This window comes from Ambystoma mexicanum, chromosome 2q (genome assembly GCF_040938575.1).
Source record: "Ambystoma mexicanum isolate Mex_15411 chromosome 2q, UKY_AmexF1_1, whole genome shotgun sequence".
Classification (NCBI taxonomy): Eukaryota; Metazoa; Chordata; class Amphibia; order Caudata; family Ambystomatidae; genus Ambystoma; species Ambystoma mexicanum.
Window position 1 is genome coordinate 50,515,915 of NC_090924.1, and position 22,040 is coordinate 50,537,954.

A 22,040-nucleotide genomic window follows, 5' to 3' on the forward strand; every position below is an offset into this window, starting at 1 on the left:
AGCCTCCGGCTCCGGTCTCCACACCGCAGCCCTCGGCGCCCAGCACCCCTCCACCCGTTCCAGACAAGCCGGACACCCTGATGGATGCAGACGAGGAAAAAGACCTCGACACACCATCAACAGTCTAGGCCTTCCACGAATGACTCACAGGTCTGGCAGAGTGAAGGCTTCAGCCCCGGCGTGGGAACTCAACGTGGTACTGACAAGGCTCATGGGGGCCGCCTTCGAACCTATGCATCAGGCCACTCTCAAGTTCCTTTCGTGGAAAACGCCTTTTATTGTGGCCATCATCCCTGCCAGGAGGGTAGTTGAGATCCAGGCCCTGTCCTGCAAGCGGCCTTATCTGACTTTTCACATCACGAGGGTGGTGCTGCGGGCGCACCCTTCCTTCATGCCAAAGGTTCCATCAGAATTCCACCTCAACAAACATTTGGTGTTGCCTGTGTTTTTTCCGAAGAGTTTACGGAAGATGTCTCAACCTTTCGTGAACTTTGGTCCTGTGAACCATGGGAAAGCTTGGTCCAAGGCTTCCATTTCCTTGTGGCTCTCCGCCTGTATTACACACTGTCACCGTTTGGCAAACCGACCAATGCCTGACCGGCTGAGAGCTCATTCGACCAGAGCGATCGCTGCGACGACTTCGTTCCTGTCTGGTGTGCCCCTGCTGGACATCTGCAGGGCTGCTATGTGGAGGTCTACACACACCTTCACAAGATTCTACAGCGTCGAAAGGGATTCCAGAGAGGACTCCAGGGTCGGCCAAGCAGTGCTACGCAACCTGTTCCCTTGAAGGTGAGCCTGTTCCGGAGGTAACAGTAATTGCTTCTGTTGAGCCTTGCCACCTCACGTCGTTGTGTATTTCTGTACTGCTATTTATTCTTTATGTGAATCCATGCCAGACCCCATGCTGGAGAAGGAACAAGTTACTTACCTGTAACTGTTGTACTCTTTCGTCCTGTCCCCTTTCCTCCATACTGCATGGGCGCCTCTCGTTAGGGAAGGGAGACGGAACCTTTTTCACCAGAAGAAATCTTCCCATTTAAATTTAGAGGCACGCGGGGGCGTAGCCCTGGGAGCATGCGCTCGCCTGACTCTGCCCACCGGCGCCAGTCCCCTTTTCCGCGTCAACAGGAACAGGCCCATTTCACCAGCGCTCCTGGGATTGTCTTCGGACATGTAATACCACGCGCTCTTCCCCGGATACTTTCTTCTGTCTTTCCTCCCCGATGCATTTCGACTTCAGCGGGCTTCAGCAGATGTCCAGCCTGCGAGGTGCTCTTCCCTACATCGGATCCCCACGTTCTTTGCCTCCGCTGCCTTGGCCCCGACCATGGATGGGAGGGTTGCACAAAATGCAAAGCACATTCTTTGCGTGCTTTGACTAGCTAGGTGGACAGAGCTCTTCGAGAAGTCGCCCCCAGAGGACTTGAAGGACTTTTGTCAGTCATAAGTCAAGGCCTAAGGGAGGGCTGCTCTTTTCCAGTGCACCCCGCAAGGGCGACTTCTTCCCAAGGAAACGCCCAGACGGGAGGAACCGCTCAGTTTCTCACACCAGCACGGGTACCGAGGCTAATTCAGCTACCGGCCGCCAGGCCGAGGGGTCTGTAGATCCTTCCAGAGACAGTGCTGAGAGACCGCAAGGTTCTTTTACCGGGTGTACACCTGAGGGGCTTTGCACTTGTACCTGCAACATGGCAGAGGGGGCGCCTGTACCCAGCACTACCGGCAACTCTGCTGAGGGTGACATTCCTACCAGGCCTCGGCCTGAGGTGCAGGGTAGGTCTCATGCTCCATCGTCAAGAGTCCTGGAGGAGGCCGGGCCCAGTGAGCCAAGCACCATGACTTTGGCACGTGGCATGCAGCTCGACAAGATGGCCACCACGCCAGACAAGATGGCCGCCCGAGGAATGCAGCAGGTGGGAGAACGAGTTACAAGGTGGGACTGGTGTCAACCAGGTACGTGGCCTACAGTTTATCCTTCAGCAGCACAGGACAGGTTTACCCCGCAAACAGCTAGACAGAGTATGCAGCGGCATCAGCAGCTGTCCGCTACCCGTCAATATCACCTGCCAACCCACGGGCCTGCGACGACAGGTTCTTTGAAAAGTTCCTCATGCTCATGTCCTCAGAAGGGGTCCTTCCTTAGGGATGTAATCATGGACATGCTCGCTCTGGCCCCTCCCCCTGCACCTATAGTTATTCCTCCTATAGCTCCAGCACTGCAGGCCCCGTTGCAGCCCCTGCTGCCAAGCCGGCTCCTTCGATTCTGGCGCCCCTGCCTTCCACTGTTCAGGCGGTTCCGTACTAGCCTCTGCTGCAGCCTCCGGCTCCGGTCTCCACACCTCAGCCCTCGGCGCCCAGCACCCCTCCACTCGTTCCAGACAAGCCGGACACCCTGGTGGATGCAGATGAGAAAAAGACCTCGACACACCATCAACAGTCTAGGCCTTCCACGAATGACTCACAGGTCTGGCAGAGTGAAGGCTTCAGCCCCGGCGTGGGAACTCAACGTGGTACTGACAAGGCTCATGGGGGCCGCCTTCGAACCTATGCATCAGGCCACTCTCAAGTTCCTTTCGTGGAAAGCGCCTTTTATTGTGGCCATCATCCCTGCCAGGAGGGTAGTTGAGATCCAGGCCCTGTCCTGCAAGCAGCCTTATCTGACTTTTCACATCACGAGGGTGGTGCTGCGGGCGCACCCTTCCTTCATGCCAAAGGTTCCGTCAGAATTCCATCTCAACAAACATTTGGTGTTGCCTGTGTTTTTTCCGACACCTTTGTCGCTGGCTGGAAGGACTTTGCACTCGCTGGATGTGGCGCGTGCTCTGAAGTTCTATGTGGCACGCACAAAGAGTTTACGGAAGATGTCTCAACCTTTCGTGAACTTTGGTCCTGTGAACCATGGGAAAGCTTGGTCCAAGGCTTCCATTTCCAGGTTGCTCTCCGCCTGTATTACACACTGTCACCGTTTGGCAAACCGACCAATGCCTGACCGGCTGAGAGCTCATTCCACCAGAGCGATCGCTGCGACGACTTCGTTCCTGTCTGGTGTGCCCCTGCTGGACATCTGCAGGGCTGCTATGTGGAGGTCTACACACACCTTCACAAGATTCTACAGCGTCGAAAGGGATTCCAGAGAGGACTCCAGGGTCGGCCAAGCAGTGCTACGCAACCTGTTCCCTTGAAGGTGAGCCTGTTCCGGAGGTAACAGTAATTGCTTCTGTTGAGCCTTGCCACCTCACGTTGTTGTGTATTTCTGTACTGCTATTCTTTATGTGAATCCATGCCAGACCCCATGCTGGAGAAGGAACAAGTTACATACCTGTAACTGTTGTACTCTTTCGTCCTGTCCCCTTTCCTCCATACTGCATGGGCGCCTCTCGTTAGGGAAGGGAGACGGAACCTTTTTCACCAGAAGAAATCTTCCCATTTAAATTTAGAGGTACGCGGGGGCGTAGCCCTGGGAGCATGCGCTCGCCTCACTCTGCCCACCGGCGCCAGTCCCCTTTTCCGCGTCAACAGGAACAGGCCCATTTCACCAGCGCTCCTGGGATTGTCTTCGGACATGTAATACCACGCGCTCTTCCCCGGATACTTTCTTCTGTCTTTCCTCCCCGATGCATTTCGACTTCAGCGGGCTTCAGCAGATGTCCAGCCTGCGAGGTGCTCTTCCCTACATCGGATCCCCACGTTCTTTGCCTCCGCTGCCTTGGCCTCGACCATGGATGGGAGGGTTGCACAAAATGCAAAGCACATTCTTTTTCGTGCTTTGACTAGCTGGGTGGACAGAGCTCTTTGAGAAGTCGCCCCCAGAGGACTTGAAGGACTTTTGTCAGTCATAAGTCAAGGCCTAAGGGAGGGCTGCTCTTTTCCAGTGCACCCCGCAAGGGCGACTTCTTCCCAAGGAAACGCCCAGACGGGAGGAACCGCTCAGTTTCTCACACCAGCACGGGTACCGAGGCTAATTCAGCTACCGGCGGCCAGGCCGAGGGGTCTGTAGATCCTTCCAGAGACAGTGCTGAGAGACCGCAAGGTTCTTTTACCGGGTGTACACCTGAGGGGCTATGCACTTGTACCTGCAACATGGCAGAGGGGGCGCCTGTACCCAGCACTACCGGCAACTCTGCTGAGGGTGACATTCCTACCAGGCCTCGGCCTGAGGTGCAGGGTAGGTCTCATGCTCCATCGCCAAGAGTCCTGGAGGAGGCCGGGCCCAGTGAGCCAAGCACCATGACTTTGGCACGTGGCATGCAGCTCGACAACATGGCCACCACGCCAGACAAGATGGCCGCCCGAGGAATGCAGCAGGTGGGAGAACGAGTTACAAGGTGGGACTGGTGTCAACCAGCTACGTGGCCTACAGTTTATCCTTCAGCAGCACAGGACAGGTTTACCCCGCAAACAGCTAGACAGAGTATGCAGCGGCATCAGCAGCCGTCCGCTACCTGTCAATATCACCTGCCAACCCACGGGCCTGCGACGACAGGTTCTTTGAAAAGTTCCTCATGCTCATGTCCTCAGATGGGGTCCTTCCTTAGGGATGTAATCATGGACATGCTCGCTCTGGCCCCTCCCCCTGCACCTATAGTTATTCCTCCTATAGCTCCAGCACTGCAGGCCCCGTTGCAGCCCCTGCTGCCACGCCGGCTCCTTCGATTCTGGCGCCCCTGCCTTCCACTGTTCAGGCGGTTCCGTACTAGCCTCTGCTGCAGCCTCCGGCTCCGGTCTCCACACCTCAGCCCTCGGCGCCCAGCACCCCTCCACTCGTTCCAGACAAGCCGGACACCCTGGTGGATGCAGACGAGGAAAAAGACCTCGACACACCATCAACAGTCTAGGCCTTCCACGAATGACTCACAGGTCTGGCAGAGTGAAGGCTTCAGCCCCGGCGTGGGAACTCAACGTGGTACTGACAAGGCTCATGGGGGCCGCCTTCGAACCTATGCATCAGGCCACTCTCAAGTTCCTTTCGTGGAAAACGCCTTTTATTGTGGCCATCATCCCTGCCAGGAGGGTAGTTGAGATCCAGGCCCTGTCCTGCAAGAGGCCTTATCTGACTTTTCACATCACGAGGGTGGTGCTGCGGGCGCACCCTTCCTTCATGCCAAAGGTTCCGTCAGAATTCCACCTCAACAAACATTTGGTGTTGCCTGTGTTTTTTCCGACACCTTTGTCGCTGGCTGGAAGGACTTTGCACTCGCTGGATGTGGCGCGTGCTCTGAAGTTCTATGTGGCACGCACAAAGAGTTTACGGAAGATGTCTCAACCTTTCGTGAACTTTGGTCCTGTGAACCATGGGAAAGCTTGGTCCAAGGCTTCCATTTCCAGGTGGCTCTCCGCCTGTATTACACACTGTCACCGTTTGGCAAACCGACCAATGCCTGACCGGCTGAGAGCTCATTCCACCAGAGCGATCGCTGCGACGACTTCGTTCCTGTCTGGTGTGCCCCTGCTGGACATCTGCAGGGCTGCTATGTGGAGGTCTACACACACCTTCACAAGATTCTACAGCGTCGAAAGGGATTCCAGAGAGGACTCCAGGGTCGGCCAAGCAGTGCTACGCAACCTGTTCCCTTGAAGGTGAGCCTGTTCCGGAGGTAACAGTAATTGCTTCTGTTGAGCCTTGCCACCTCACGTCGTTGTGTATTTCTGTACTGCTATTCTTTATGTGAATCCATGCCAGACCCCATGCTGGAGAAGGAACAAGTTACTTACCTGTAACTGTTGTACTCTTTCGTCCTGTCCCCTTTCCTCCAGACTGCATGGGCGCCTCTCGTTAGGGAAGGGAGACGGAACCTTTTTCACCAGAAGAAATCTTCCCATTTAAATTTAGAGGTACGCGGGGGCGTATACCTGGGAGCATGCGCTCGCCTGACTCTGCCCACCGGCGCCAGTCCCCTTTTCCGCGTCAACAGGAACAGGCCCATTTCACCAGCGCTCCTGGGATTGTCTTCGGACATGTAATACCACGCGCTCTTCCCCGGATACTTTCTTCTGTCTTTCCTCCCCGATGCATTTCGACTTCAGCGGGCTTCAGCAGATGTCCAGCCTGCGAGGTGCTCTTCCCTACATCGGATCCCCACGTTCTTTGCCTCCGCTGCCTTGGCCCCGACCATGGATGGGAGGGTTGCACAAAATGCAAAGCACATTCTTTGCGTGCTTTGACTAGCTAGGTGGACAGAGCTCTTCGAGAAGTCGCCCCCAGAGGACTTGAAGGACTTTTGTCAGTCATAAGTCAAGGCCTAAGGGAGGGCTGCTCTTTTCCAGTGCACCCCGCAAGGGCGACTTATTCCCAAGGAAACGCCCAGACGGGAGGAACCGCTCAGTTTCTCACACCAGCACGGGTACCGAGGCTAATTCAGCTACCGGCGGCCAGGCCGAGGGGTCTGTAGATCCTTCCAGAGACAGTGCTGAGAGACCGCAAGGTTCTTTTACCGGGTGTACACCTGAGGGGCTATGCACTTGTACCTGCAACATGGCAGAGGGGGCGCCTGTACCCAGCACTACCGGCAACTCTGCTGAGGGTGACATTCCTACCAGGCCTCGGCCTGAGGTGCAGGGTAGGTCTCATGCTCCATCGCCAAGAGTCCTGGAGGAGGCCGGGCCCAGTGAGCCAAGCACCATGACTTTGGCACATGGCATGCAGCTCGACAAGATGGCCACCACGCCAGACAAGATGGCCGCCCGAGGAATGCAGCAGGTGGGAGAACGAGTTACAAGGTGGGACTGGTGTCAACCAGCTACGTGGCCTACAGTTTATCCTTCAGCAGCACAGGACAGGTTTACCCCGCAAACAGCTAGACAGAGTATGCAGCGGCATCAGCAGCCGTCCGCTACCCGTCAATATCACCTGCCAACCCACGGGCCTGCGACGACAGGTTCTTTGAAAAGTTCCTCATGCTCATGTCCTCAGATGGGGTCCTTCCTTAGGGATGTAATCATGGACATGCTCGCTCTGGCCCCTCCCCCTGCACCTATAGTTATTCCTCCTATAGCTCCAGCAATGCAGGCCCCGTTGCAGCCCCTGCTGCCACGCCGGCTCCTTCGATTCTGGCGCCCCTGCCTTCCACTGTTCAGGCGGTTCCGTACTAGCCTCTGCTGCAGCCTCCGGCTCCGGTCTCCACACCTCAGCCCTCGGCGCCCAGCACCCCTCCACTCGTTCCAGACAAGCCGGACACCCTGGTGGATGCAGACGAGGAAAAAGACCTCGACACACCATCAACAGTCTAGGCCTTCCACGAATGACTCACAGGTCTGGCAGAGTGAAGGCTTCAGCCCCGGCGTGGGAACTCAACGTGGTACTGACAAGGCTCATGGGGGCCGCCTTCGAACCTATGCATCAGGCCACTCTCAAGTTCCTTTCATGGAAAACGCCTTTTATTGTGGCCATCATCCCTGCCAGGAGGGTAGTTGAGATCCAGGCCCTGTCCTGCAAGCGGCCTTATCTGACTTTTCACATCACGTGGGTGGTGCTGCGGGCGCTCCCTTCCTTCGTGCCAAAGGTTCCGTCAGAATTCCACCTCAACAAACATTTGGTGTTGCCTGTGTTTTTTCCGACACCTTTGTCGCTGGCTGGAAGGACTTTGCACTCGCTGGATGTGGCACGTGCTCTGAAGTTCTATGTGGCACGCACAAAGAGTTTACGGAAGATGTCTCAACCTTTCGTGAACTTTGGTCCTGTGAACCATGGGAAAGCTTGGTCCAAGGCTTCCATTTCCAGGTGGCTCTCCGTCTGTATTACACACTGTCACCGTTTGGCAAACCGACCAATGCCTGACCGGCTGAGAGCTCATTCCACCAGAGCGATCGCTGCGACGACTTCGTTCCTGTCTGGTGTGCCCCTGCTGGACATCTGCAGGGCTGCTATGTGGAGGTCTACACACACCTTCACAAGATTCTACAGCGTCGAAAGGGATTCCAGAGAGGACTCCAGGGTCGGCCAAGCAGTGCTACGCAACCTGTTCCCTTGAAGGTTAGCCTGTTCCGGAGGTAACAGTAATTGCTTCTGTTGAGCCTTGCCACCTCACGTCGTTGTGTATTTCTGTACTGCTATTTATTCTTTATGTGAATCCATGCCAGACCCCATGCTGGAGAAGGAACAAGTTACTTACCTGTAATTGTTGTACTCTTTCGTCCTGTCCCCTTTCCTCCATACTGCATGGGCGCCTCTCGTTAGGGAAGGGAGACGGAACCTTTTTCACCAGAAGAAATCTTCCCATTTAAATTTAGAGGCACGCGGGGGTGTAGCCCTGGGAGCATGCGCTCGCCTGACTCTGCCCACCGGCGCCAGTCCCCTTTTCCGCGTCAACAGGAACAGGCCCATTTCACCAGCGCTCCTGGGATTGTCTTCGGACATGTAATACCACGCGCTCTTCCCCGGATACTTTCTTCTGTCTTTCCTCCCCGATGCATTTCGACTTCAGCGGGCTTCAGCAGATGTCCAGCCTGCGAGGTGCTCTTCCCTACATCGGATCCCCACGTTCTTTGACTCCGCTGCCTTGGCCCCGACCATGGATGGGAGGGTTGCACAAAATGCAAAGCACATTCTTTGCGTGCTTTGACTAGCTAGGTGGACAGAGCTCTTTGAGAAGTCGCCCCCAGAGGACTTGAAGGACTTTTGTCAGTCATAAGTCAAGGCCTAAGGGAGGGCTGCTCTTTTCCAGTGCACCCCGCAAGGGCGACTTCTTCCCAAGGAAACGCCCAGACGGGAGGAACCGCTCAGTTTCTCACACCAGCACGGGTACCGAGGCTAATTCAGCTACCGGCGGCCAGGCCGAGGGGTCTGTAGATCCTTCCAGAGACAGTGCTGAGAGACCGCAAGGTTCTTTTACCGGGTGTACACCTGAGGGGCTATGGACTTGTACCTGCAACATGGCAGAGGGGGCGCCTGTACCCAGCACTACCGGCAACTCTGCTGAGGGTGACATTCCTACCAGGCCTCGGCCTGAGGTGCAGGGTAGGTCTCATGCTCCATCGCCAAGAGTCCTGGAGGAGGCCGGGCCCAGTGAGCCAAGCACCATGACTTTGGCACATGGCATGCAGCTCGACAAGATGGCCACCACGCCAGACAAGATGGCCGCCCGAGGAATGCAGCAGGTGGGAGAACGAGTTACAAGGTGGGACTGGTGTCAACCAGCTACGTGGCCTACAGTTTATCCTTCAGCAGCACAGGACAGGTTTACCCCGCAAACAGCTAGACAGAGTATGCAGCGGCATCAGCAGCCGTCCGCTACCCGTCAATATCACCTGCCAACCCACGGGCCTGCGACGACAGGTTCTTTGAAAAGTTCCTCATGCTCATGTCCTCAGATGGGGTCCTTCCTTAGGGATGTAATCATGGACATGCTCGCTCTGGCCCCTCCCCCTGCACCTATAGTTATTCCTCCTATAGCTCCAGCAATGCAGGCCCCGTTGCAGCCCCTGCTGCCACGCCGGCTCCTTCGATTCTGGCGCCCCTGCCTTCCACTGTTCAGGCGGTTCCGTACTAGCCTCTGCTGCAGCCTCCGGCTCCGGTCTCCACACCTCAGCCCTCGGCGCCCAGCACCCCTCCACTCGTTCCAGACAAGCCGGACACCCTGGTGGATGCAGACGAGGAAAAAGACCTCGACACACCATCAACAGTCTAGGCCTTCCACGAATGACTCACAGGTCTGGCAGAGTGAAGGCTTCAGCCCCGGCGTGGGAACTCAACGTGGTACTGACAAGGCTCATGGGGGCCGCCTTCGAACCTATGCATCAGGCCACTCTCAAGTTCCTTTCATGGAAAACGCCTTTTATTGTGGCCATCATCCCTGCCAGGAGGGTAGTTGAGATCCAGGCCCTGTCCTGCAAGCGGCCTTATCTGACTTTTCACATCACGTGGGTGGTGCTGCGGGCGCTCCCTTCCTTCGTGCCAAAGGTTCCGTCAGAATTCCACCTCAACAAACATTTGGTGTTGCCTGTGTTTTTTCCGACACCTTTGTCGCTGGCTGGAAGGACTTTGCACTCGCTGGATGTGGCACGTGCTCTGAAGTTCTATGTGGCACGCACAAAGAGTTTACGGAAGATGTCTCAACCTTTCGTGAACTTTGGTCCTGTGAACCATGGGAAAGCTTGGTCCAAGGCTTCCATTTCCAGGTGGCTCTCCGTCTGTATTACACACTGTCACCGTTTGGCAAACCGACCAATGCCTGACCGGCTGAGAGCTCATTCCACCAGAGCGATCGCTGCGACGACTTCGTTCCTGTCTGGTGTGCCCCTGCTGGACATCTGCAGGGCTGCTATGTGGAGGTCTACACACACCTTCACAAGATTCTACAGCGTCGAAAGGGATTCCAGAGAGGACTCCAGGGTCGGCCAAGCAGTGCTACGCAACCTGTTCCCTTGAAGGTTAGCCTGTTCCGGAGGTAACAGTAATTGCTTCTGTTGAGCCTTGCCACCTCACGTCGTTGTGTATTTCTGTACTGCTATTTATTCTTTATGTGAATCCATGCCAGACCCCATGCTGGAGAAGGAACAAGTTACTTACCTGTAATTGTTGTACTCTTTCGTCCTGTCCCCTTTCCTCCATACTGCATGGGCGCCTCTCGTTAGGGAAGGGAGACGGAACCTTTTTCACCAGAAGAAATCTTCCCATTTAAATTTAGAGGCACGCGGGGGTGTAGCCCTGGGAGCATGCGCTCGCCTGACTCTGCCCACCGGCGCCAGTCCCCTTTTCCGCGTCAACAGGAACAGGCCCATTTCACCAGCGCTCCTGGGATTGTCTTCGGACATGTAATACCACGCGCTCTTCCCCGGATACTTTCTTCTGTCTTTCCTCCCCGATGCATTTCGACTTCAGCGGGCTTCAGCAGATGTCCAGCCTGCGAGGTGCTCTTCCCTACATCGGATCCCCACGTTCTTTGACTCCGCTGCCTTGGCCCCGACCATGGATGGGAGGGTTGCACAAAATGCAAAGCACATTCTTTGCGTGCTTTGACTAGCTAGGTGGACAGAGCTCTTTGAGAAGTCGCCCCCAGAGGACTTGAAGGACTTTTGTCAGTCATAAGTCAAGGCCTAAGGGAGGGCTGCTCTTTTCCAGTGCACCCCGCAAGGGCGACTTCTTCCCAAGGAAACGCCCAGACGGGAGGAACCGCTCAGTTTCTCACACCAGCACGGGTACCGAGGCTAATTCAGCTACCGGCGGCCAGGCCGAGGGGTCTGTAGATCCTTCCAGAGACAGTGCTGAGAGACCGCAAGGTTCTTTTACCGGGTGTACACCTGAGGGGCTATGCACTTGTACCTGCAACATGGCAGAGGGGGCGCCTGTACCCAGCACTACCGGCAACTCTGCTGAGGGTGACATTCCTACCAGGCCTCGGCCTGAGGTGCAGGGTAGGTCTCATGCTCCATCGCCAAGAGTCCTGGAGGAGGCCGGGCCCAGTGAGCCAAGCACCATGACTTTGGCACGTGGCATGCAGCTCGACAAGATGGCCACCACGCCAGACAAGATGGCCGCCCGAGGAATGCAGCAGGTGGGAGAACGAGTTACAAGGTGGGACTGGTGTCAACCAGCTACGTGGCCTACAGTTTATCCTTCAGCAGCACAGGACAGGTTTACCCCGCAAACAGCTAGACAGAGTATGCAGCGGCATCAGCAGCCGTCCGCTACCCGTCAATATCACCTGCCAACCCACAGGCCTGCGACGACAGGTTCTTTGAAAAGTTCCTCATGCTCATGTCCTCAGATGGGAAGGACTGTAATCATGGACATGCTCGCTCTGGCCCCTCCCCCTGCACCTATAGTTATTCCTCCTATAGCTCCAGCACTGCAGGCCCCGTTGCAGCCCCTGCTGCCACGCCGGCTCCTTCGATTCTGGCGCCCCTGCCTTCCACTGTTCAGGCGGTTCCGTACTAGCCTCTGCTGCAGCCTCCGGCTCCGGTCTCCACACCTCAGCCCTCGGCGCCCAGCACCCCTCCACTCGTTCCAGACAAGCCGGACACCCTGGTGGATGCAGACGAGGAAAAAGACCTCGACACACCATCAACAGTCTAGGCCTTCCACGAATGACTCACAGGTCTGGCAGAGTGAAGGCTTCAGCCCCGGCGTGGGAACTCAACGTGGTACTGACAAGGCTCATGGGGGCCGCCTTCGAACCTATGCATCAGGCCACTCTCAAGTTCCTTTCGTGGAAAACGCCTTTTATTGTGGCCATCATCCCTGCCAGGAGGGTAGTTGAGATCCAGGCCCTGTCCTGCAAGCGGCCTTATCTGACTTTTCACATCACGAGGTGGTGCTGCGCTGCACCCTTCCTTCATGCCAAAGGTTCCGTCAGAATTCCACCTCAACAAACATTTGGTGTTGCCTGTGTTTTTTCCGACACCTTTGTCGCTGGCTGGAAGGACTTTGCACTCGCTGGATGTGGCGCGTGCTCTGAAGTTCTATGTGGCACGCACAAAGAGTTTACGGAAGATGTCTCAACCTTTCGTGAACTTTGGTCCTGTGAACCATGGGAAAGCTTGGTCCAAGGCTTCCATTTCCAGGTGGCTCTCCGTCTGTATTACACACTGTCACCGTTTGGCAAACCGACCAATGCCTGACCGGCTGAGAGCTCATTCCACCAGAGCGATCGCTGCGACGACTTCGTTCCTGTCTGGTGTGCCCCTGCTGGACATCTGCAGGGCTGCTATGTGGAGGTCTACACACACCTTCACAAGATTCTACAGCGTCGAAAGGGATTCCAGAGAGGACTCCAGGGTCGGCCAAGCAGTCCTACGCAACCTGTTCCCTTGAAGGTGAGCCTGTTCTGGAGGTAACAGTAATTGCTTCTGTTGAGCCTTGCCACCTCACGTCGTTGTGTATTTCTGTACTGCTATTCTTTATGTGAATCCATGCCAGACCCCATGCTGGAGAAGGAACAAGTTACTTACCTGTAACTGTTGTACTCTTTCCTCCTGTCCCCTTTCCTCCATACTGCATGGGCGCCTCTCGTTAGGGAAGGGAGACGGAACCTTTTTCACCAGAAGAAATCTTCCCATTTAAATTTAGAGGCACGCGGGGGCGTAGCCCTGGGAGCATGCGCTCGCCTGACTCTGCCCACCGGCGCCAGTCCCCTTTTCCGCGTCAACAGGAACAGGCCCATTTCACCAGCGCTCCTGGGATTGTCTTCGGACATGTAATACCACGCGCTCTTCCCCGGATACTTTCTTCTGTCTTTCCTCCCCGATGCATTTCGACTTCAGCGGGCTTCAGCAGATGTCCAGCCTGCGAGGTGCTCTTCCCTACATCGGATCCCCACGTTCTTTGCCTCCGCTGCCTTGGCCCCGACCATGGATGGGAGGGTTGCACAAAATGCAAAGCACATTCTTTGCGTGCTTTGACTAGCTAGGTGGACAGAGCTCTTCGAGAAGTCGCCCCCAGAGGACTTGAAGGACTTTTGTCAGTCATAAGTCAAGGCCTAAGGGAGGGCTGCTCTTTTCCAGTGCACCCCGCAAGGGCGACTTCTTCCCAAGGAAACGCCCAGACGGGAGGAACCGCTCAGTTTCTCACACCAGCACGGGTACCGAGGCTAATTCAGCTACCGGCGGCCAGGCCGAGGGGTCTGTAGATCCTTCCAGAGACAGTGCTGAGAGACCGCAAGGTTCTTTTACCGGGTGTACACCTGAGGGGCTATGCACTTGTACCTGCAACATGGCAGAGGGGGCGCCTGTACCCAGCACTACCGGCAACTCTGCTGAGGGTGACAATCCTACCAGGCCTCGGCCTGAGGTGCAGGGTAGGTCTCATGCTCCATCGCCAAGAGTCCTGGAGGAGGCCGGGCCCAGTGAGCCAAGCACCATGACTTTGGCACATGGCATGCAGCTCGACAAGATGGCCACCACGCCAGACAAGATGGCCGCCCGAGGAATGCAGCAGGTGGGAGAACGAGTTACAAGGTGGGACTGGTGTCAACCAGGCACGTGGCCTACAGTTTATCCTTCAGCAGCACAGGACAGGTTTACCCCGCAAACAGCTAGACAGAGTATGCAGCGGCATCAGCTGCCGTCCGCTAACTGTCAATATCACCTGCCAACCCACGGGCCTGCGACGACAGGTTCTTTGAAAAGTTCCTCATGCTCATGTCCTCAGATGGGGTCCTTCCTTAGGGATGTAATCATGGACATGCTCGCTCTGGCCCCTCCCCCTGCACCTATAGTTATTCCTCCTATAGCTCCAGCACTGCAGGCCCCGTTGCAGCCCCTGCTGCCACGCCGGCTCCTTCGATTCTGGCGCCCCTGCCTTCCACTGTTCAGGCGGTTCCGTACTAGCCTCTGCTGCAGCCTCCGGCTCCGGTCTCCACACCGCAGCCCTCGGCGCCCAGCACCCATCCACTCGTTCCAGACAAGCCGGACACCCTGATGGATGCAGACGAGGAAAAAGACCTCGACACACCATCAACAGTCTAGGCCTTCCACAAATGACTCACAGGTCTGGCAGAGTGAAGGCTTCAGCCCCGGCGTGGGAACTCAACGTGGTACTGACAAGGCTCATGGGGGCCGCCTTCGAACCTATGCATCAGGCCACTCTCAAGTTCCTTTCGTGGAAAACGCCTTTTATTGTGGCCATCATCCCTGCCAGGAGGGTAGTTGAGATCCAGGCCCTGTCCTGCAAGCGGCCTTATCTGACTTTTCACATCACGAGGGTGGTGCTGCGGGCGCACCCTTCCTTCATGCCAAAGGTTCCGTCAGAATTCCACCTCAACAAACATTTGGTGTTGCCTGTGTTTTTTCCGAAGAGTTTACGGAAGATGTCTCAACCTTTCGTGAACTTTGGTCCTGTGAACCATGGGAAAGCTTGGTCCAAGGCTTCCATTTCCAGGTGGCTCTCCGCCTGTATTACACACTGTCACCGTTTGGCAAACCGACCAATGCCTGACCGGCTGAGAGCTCATTCCACCAGAGCGATCGCTGCGACGACTTCGTTCCTGTCTGGTGTGCCCCTGCTGGACATCTGCAGGGCTGCTATGTGGAGGTCTACACACACCTTCACAAGATTCTACAGCGTCGAAAGGGATTCCAGAGAGGACTCCAGGGTCGGCCAAGCAGTGCTACGCAACCTGTTCCCTTGAAGGTTAGCCTGTTCCGGAGGTAACAGTAATTGCTTCTGTTGAGCCTTGCCACCTCACGTCGTTGTGTATTTCTGTACTGCTATTCTTTATGTGAATCCATGCCAGACCCCATGCTGGAGAAGGAACAAGTTACTTACCTGTAACTGTTGTACTCTTTTGTCCTGTCCCCTTTCCTCCAGACTGCATGGGCGCCTCTCGTTAGGGAAGGGAGACGGAACCTTTTTCACCAGAAGAAATCTTCCCATTTAAATTTAGAGGTACGCGGGGGCGTAGCCCTGGGAGCATGCGCTCGCCTCACTCTGCCCACCGGCGCCAGTCCCCTTTTCCGCGTCAACAGGAACAGGCCCATTTCACCAGCGCTCCTGGGATTGTCTTCGGACATGTAATACCACGCGCTCTTCCCCGGATACTTTCTTCTGTCTTTCCTCCCCGATGCATTTCGACTTCAGCGGGCTTCAGCAGATGTCCAGCCTGCGAGGTGCTCTTCCCTACATCGGATCCCCACGTTCTTTGCCTCCGCTGCCTTGGCCCCGACAATGGATGGGAGGGTTGCACAAAATGCAAAGCACATTCTTTGCGTGCTTTGACTAGCTAGGTGGACAGAGCTCTTCGAGAAGTCGCCCCCAGAGGACTTGAAGGACTTTTGTCAGTCATAAGTCAAGGCCTAAGGGAGGGCTGCTCTTTTCCAGTGCACCCCGCAAGGGCGACTTCTTCCCAAGGAAACGCCCAGACGGGAGGAACCGCTCAGTTTCTCACACCAGCACGGGTACCGAGGCTAATTCAGCTACCGGCGGCCAGGCCGAGGGGTCTGTAGATCCTTCCAGAGACAGTGCTGAGAGACCGCAAGGTTCTTTTACCGGGTGTACACCTGAGGGGCTATGCACTTGTACCTGCAACATGGCAGAGGGGGCGCCTGTACCCAGCACTACCGGCAACTCTGCTGAGGGTGACATTCCTACCAGGCCTCGGCCTGAGGTGCAGGGTAGGTCTCATGCTCCATCGCCAAGAGTCCTGGAGGAGGCCGGGCCCAGTGAGCCAAGCACCATGACTTTGGCACGTGGCATGCAGGTCGACAAGATGGCCACCACGCCAGACAAGATGGCCGCCCGAGGAATGCAGCAGGTGGGAGAACGAGTTACAAGGTGAGACTGGTGTCAACCAGCTACGTGGCCTACAGTTTAACCTTCAGCAGCACAGGACAGGTTTACCCCGCAAACAGCTAGACAGAGTATGCAGCGGCATCAGCAGCCGTCCGCTACCCGTCAATATCACCTGCCAACCCACGGGCCTGCGACGACAGGTTCTTTGAAAAGTTCCTCATGCTCATGTCCTCAGATGGGGTCCTTCCTTAGGGATGTAATCATGGACATGCTCGCTCTGGCCCCTCCCCCTGCACCTATAGTTATTCCTCCTATAGCTCCAGCACTGCAGGCCCGTTGCAGCCCCTGCTGCCACGCCGGCTCCTTCGATTCTGGCGCCCCTGCCTTCCACTGTTCAGGCGGTTCCGTACTAGCCTCTGCTGCAGCCTCCGGCTCCGGTCTCCACACCTCAGCCCTCGGCGCCCAGCACCCCTCCACTCGTTCCAGACAAGCCGGACACCCTGGTGGATGCAGACGAGGAAAAAGACCTCGACACACCATCAACAGTCTAGGCCTTCCACGAATGACTCACAGGTCTGGCAGAGTGAAGGCTTCAGCCCCGGCGTGGGAACTCAACGTGGTACTGACAAGGCTCATGGGGGCCGCCTTCGAACCTATGCATCAGGCCACTCTCAAGTTCCTTTCGTGGAAAACGCCTTTTATTGTGGCCATCATCCCTGCCAGGAGGGTAGTTGAGATCCAGGCCCTGTCCTGCAAGCGGCCTTATCTGACTTTTCACATCACGAGGGTGGTGCTGCGGGCGCACCCTTCCTTCATGCCAAAGGTTCCGTCAGAATTCCACCTCAACAAACATTTGGTGTTGCCTGTGTTTTTTCCGACACCTTTGTCGCTGGCTGGAAGGACTTTGCACTCGCTGGATGTGGCGCGTGCTCTGAAGTTCTATGTGGCACGCACAAAGAGTTTACGGAAGATGTCTCAACCTTTCGTGAACTTTGGTCCTGTGAACCATGGGAAAGCTTGGTCCAAGGCTTCCATTTCCAGGTTGCTCTCCGCCTGTATTACACACTGTCACCGTTTGGCAAACCGACCAATGCCTGACCGGCTGAGAGCTCATTCCACCAGAGCGATCGCTGCGACGACTTTGTTCCTGTCTGGTGTGCCCCTGCTGGACATCTGCAGGGCTGCTATGTGGAGGTCTACACACACCTTCACAAGATTCTACAGCGTCGAAAGGGATTCCAGAGAGGACTCCAGGGTCGGCCAAGCAGTGCTACGCAACCTGTTCCCTTGAAGGTGAGCCTGTTCTGGAGGTAACAGTAATTGCTTCTGTTGAGCCTTGCCACCTCACGTCGTTGTGTATTTCTGTACTGCTATTCTTTATGTGAATCCATGGCAGACCCCATGCTGGAGAAGGAACAAGTTACTTACCTGTAACTGTTGTACTCCTTCCTCCTGTCCCCTTTCCTCCATACTGCATGGGCGCCTCTCGTTAGGGAAGGGAGACGGAACCTTTTTCACCAGAAGAAATCTTCCCATTTAAATTTAGAGGCACGCGGGGGCGTAGCCCTGGGAGCATGCGCTCGCCTGACTCTGCCCACCGGCGCCAGTCCCCTTTTCCGCGTCAACAGGAACAGGCCCATTTCACCAGCGCTCCTGGGATTGTCTTCGGACATGTAATACCACGCGCTCTTCCCCGGATACTTTCTTCTGTCTTTCCTCCCCGATGCATTTCGACTTCAGCGGGCTTCAGCAGATGTCCAGCCTGCGAGGTGCTCTTCCCTACATCGGATCCCCACGTTCTTTGCCTCCGCTGCCTTGGCCCCGACCATGGATGGGAGGGTTGCACAAAATGCAAAGCACATTCTTTGCGTGCTTTGACTAGCTAGGTGGACAGAGCTCTTCGAGAAGTCGCCCCCAGAGGACTTGAAGGACTTTTGTCAGTCATAAGTCAAGGCCTAAGGGAGGGCTGCTCTTTTCCAGTGCACCCCGCAAGGGCGACTTCTTCCCAAGGAAACGCCCAGACGGGAGGAACCGCTCAGTTTCTCACACCAGCACGGGTACCGAGGCTAATTGAGCTACCGGCGGCCAGGCCGAGGGGTCTGTAGATCCTTCCAGAGACAGTGCTGAGAGACCGCAAGGTTCTTTTACCGGGTGTACACCTGAGGGGCTATGCACTTGTACCTGCAACATGGCAGAGGGGGCGCCTGTACCCAGCACTACCGGCAACTCTGCTGAGGGTGACATTCCTACCAGGCCTCGGCCTGAGGTGCAGGGTAGGTCTCATGCTCCATCGCCAAGAGTCCTGGAGGAGGCCGGGCCCAGTAAGCCAAGCACCATGACTTTGGCACGTGGCATGCAGCTCGACAAGATGGCCACCACGCCAGACAAGATGGCCGCCCGAGGAATGCAGCAGGTGGGAGAACGAGTTACAAGGTGAGACTGGTGTCAACCAGCTACGTGGCCTACAGTTTAACCTTCAGCAGCACAGGACAGGTTTACCCCGCAAACAGCTAGACAGAGTATGCAGCGGCATCAGCAGCCGTCCGCTACCCGTCAATATCACCTGCCAACCCACGGGCCTGCGACGACAGGTTCTTTGAAAAGTTCCTCATGCTCATGTCCTCAGATGGGGTCCTTCCTTAGGGATGTAATCATGGACATGCTCGCTCTGTCCCCTCCCCCTGCATCTATAGGTATTCCTCCTATAGCTCCAGCACTGCAGGCCCGTTGCAGCCCCTGCTGCCACGCCGGCTCCTTCGATTCTGGCGCCCCTGCCTTCCACTGTTCAGGCGGTTCCGTACTAGCCTCTGCTGCAGCCTCCGGCTCCGGTCTCCACACCTCAGCCCTCGGCGCCCAGCACCCCTCCACTCGTTCCAGACAAGCCGGACACCCTGGTGGATGCAGACGAGGAAAAAGACCTCGACACACCATCAACAGTCTAGGCCTTCCACGAATGACTCACAGGTCTGGCAGAGTGAAGGCTTCAGCCCCGGCGTGGGAACTCAACGTGGTACTGACAAGGCTCATGGGGGCCGCCTTCGAACCTATGCATCAGGCCACTCTCAAGTTCCTTTCGTGGAAAACGCCTTTTATTGTGGCCATCATCCCTGCCAGGAGGGTAGTTGAGATCCAGGCCCTGTCCTGCAAGCGGCCTTATCTGACTTTTCACCTCACGAGGGTGGTGCTGCGGGCGCACCCTTCCTTCATGCCAAAGGTTCCGTCAGAATTCCACCTCAACAAACATTTGGTGTTGCCTGTGTTTTTTCCGACACCTTTGTCGCTGGCTGGAAGGACTTTGCACTCGCTGGATGTGGCGCGTGCTCTGAAGTTCTATGTGGCACGCACAAAGAGTTTTTACGGAAGATGTCTCAACCTTTCGTGAACTTTGGTCCTGTGAACCATGGGAAAGCTTGGTCCAAGGCTTCCATTTCCAGGTTGCTCTCCGCCTGTATTACACACTGTCACCGTTTGGCAAACCGACCAATGCCTGACCGGCTGAGAGCTCATTCCACCAGAGCGATCGCTGCGACGACTTCGTTCCTGTCTGGTGTGCCCCTGCTGGACATCTGCAGGGCTGCTATGTGGAGGTCTACACACACCTTCACAAGATTCTACAGCGTCGAAAGGGATTCCAGAGAGGACTCCAGGGTCGGCCAAGCAGTGCTACGCAACCTGTTCCCTTGAAGGTGAGCCTGTTCCGGAGGTAACAGTTATTGCTTCTGTTGAGCCTTGCCACCTCACGTCGTTGTGTATTTCTGTACTGCTATTCTTTATGTGAATCCATGCCAGACCCCATGCTGGAGAAGGAACAAGTTACTTACCTGTAACTGTTGTACTCTTTCGTCCTGTCCCCTTTCCTCCATACTGCATGGGCGCCTCTCGTTAGGGAAGGGAGACGGAACCTTTTTCACCAGAAGAAATCTTCCCATTTAAATTTAGAGGTACGCGGGGGCGTAGCCCTGGGAGCATGCGCTCGCCTGACTCTGCCCACCGGCGCCAGTCCCCTTTTCCGCGTCAACAGGAACAGGCCCATTTCACCAGCGCTCCTGGGATTGTCTTCGGACGTGTAATACCACGCGCTCTTCCCCGGATACTTTCTTCTGTCTTTCCTCCCCGATGCATTTCGACTTCAGCGGGCTTCAGCAGATGTCCAGCCTGCGAGGTGCTCTTCCCTACATCGGATCCCCACGTTCTTTGCCTCCGCTGCCTTGGCCCCGACCATGGATGGGAGGGTTGCACAAAATGCAAAGCACATTCTTTGCGTGCTTTGACTAGCTAGGTGGACAGAGCTCTTCGAGAAGTCGCCCCCAGAGGACTTGAAGGACTTTTGTCAGTCATAAGTCAAGGCCTAAGGGAGGGCTGCTCTTTTCCAGTGCACCCCGCAAGGGCGACTTCTTCCCAAGGAAACGCCCAGACGGGAGGAACCGCTCAGTTTCTCACACCAGCACGGGTACCGAGGCTAATTCAGCTACCGGCGGCCAGGCCGAGGGGTCTGTAGATCCTTCCAGAGACAGTGCTGAGAGACCGCAAGGTTCTTTTACCGGGTGTACACCTGAGGGGCTATGCACTTGTACCTGCAACATGGCAGAGGGGGCGCCTGTACCCAGCACTACCGGCAACTCTGCTGAGGGTGACATTCCTACCAGGCCTCGGCCTGAGGTGCAGGGTAGGTCTCATGCTCCATCGCCAAGAGTCCTGGAGGAGGCCGGGCCCAGTGAGCCAAGCACCATGACTTTGGCACGTGGCATGCAGCTCGACAAGATGGCCACCACGCCAGACAAGATGGCCGCCCGAGGAATGCAGCAGGTGGGAGAACGAGTTACAAGGTGGGACTGGTGTCAACCAGCTACGTGGCCTACAGTTTATCCTTCAGCAGCACAGGACAGGTTTACCCCGCAAACAGCTAGACAGAGTATGCAGCGGCATCAGCAGCCGTCCGCTACCTGTCAATATCACCTGCCAACCCACGGGCCTGCGACGACAGGTTCTTTGAAAAGTTCCTCATGCTCATGTCCTCAGATGGGGTCCTTCCTTAGGGATGTAATCATGGACATGCTCGCTCTGGCCCCTCCCCCTGCACCTATAGTTATTCCTCCTATAGCTCCAGCACTGCAGGCCCCGTTGCAGCCCCTGCTGCCACGCCGGCTCCTTCGATTCTGGCGCCCCTGCCTTCCACTGTTCAGGCGGTTCCGTACTAGCCTCTGCTGCAGCCTCCGGCTCCGGTCTCCACACCTCAGCCCTCGGCGCCCAGCACCCCTCCACTCGTTCCAGACAAGCCAGACACCCTGGTGGATGCAGACGAGGAAAAAGACCTCGACACACCATCAACAGTCTAGGCCTTCCACGAATGACTCACAGGTCTGGCAGAGTGAAGGCTTCAGCCCCGGCGTGGGAACTCAACGTGGTACTGACAAGGCTCATGGGGGCCGCCTTCGAACCTATGCATCAGGCCACTCTCAAGTTCCTTTCGTGGAAAACGCCTTTTATTGTGGCCATCATCCCTGCCAGGAGGGTAGTTGAGATCCAGGCCCTGTCCTGCAAGAGGCCTTATCTGACTTTTCACATCACGAGGGTGGTGCTGCGGGCGCACCCTTCCTTCATGCCAAAGGTTCCGTCAGAATTCCACCTCAACAAACATTTGGTGTTGCCTGTGTTTTTTCCGACACCTTTGTCGCTGGCTGGAAGGACTTTGCACTCGCTGGATGTGGCGCGTGCTCTGAAGTTCTATGTGGCACGCACAAAGAGTTTACGGAAGATGTCTCAACCTTTCGTGAACTTTGGTCCTGTGAACCATGGGAAAGCTTGGTCCAAGGCTTCCATTTCCAGGTGGCTCTCCGCCTGTATTACACACTGTCACCGTTTGGCAAACCGACCA